This window comes from Mesitornis unicolor, unplaced genomic scaffold (assembly GCF_000695765.1).
Source record: "Mesitornis unicolor isolate BGI_N332 unplaced genomic scaffold, ASM69576v1 scaffold44394, whole genome shotgun sequence".
In the NCBI taxonomy this organism is placed as follows: domain Eukaryota; kingdom Metazoa; phylum Chordata; class Aves; order Mesitornithiformes; family Mesitornithidae; genus Mesitornis; species Mesitornis unicolor.
This window is the reverse complement of record NW_010178906.1, coordinates 1-228: the sequence shown is the minus strand read 5'-3', so window position 1 is coordinate 228 and position 228 is coordinate 1.

The window sequence follows — 228 nt, the reverse complement described above, 5'->3', positions numbered from 1 at the left end:
CCCCCCCGCCGGCCGGGCTCCCCCTGCCCGTCCAGACCCCCAGCCCCCGCCGCCTCTCCGTGCCGCCAAAAGGGAGGGAGGAAGGCGATCCCCCCGGCTCCTCACGGGAAGTTCCCGGCTCTCCCCGCAGCCCGGCCCGCAAGGACAGGGGACAGTGATGATGGTGATGCCGGGCCCGGCCCCCGCCCCAGGAGCTCCCCCGGCGGCAGGGCGAGGGTGACAGGGCCC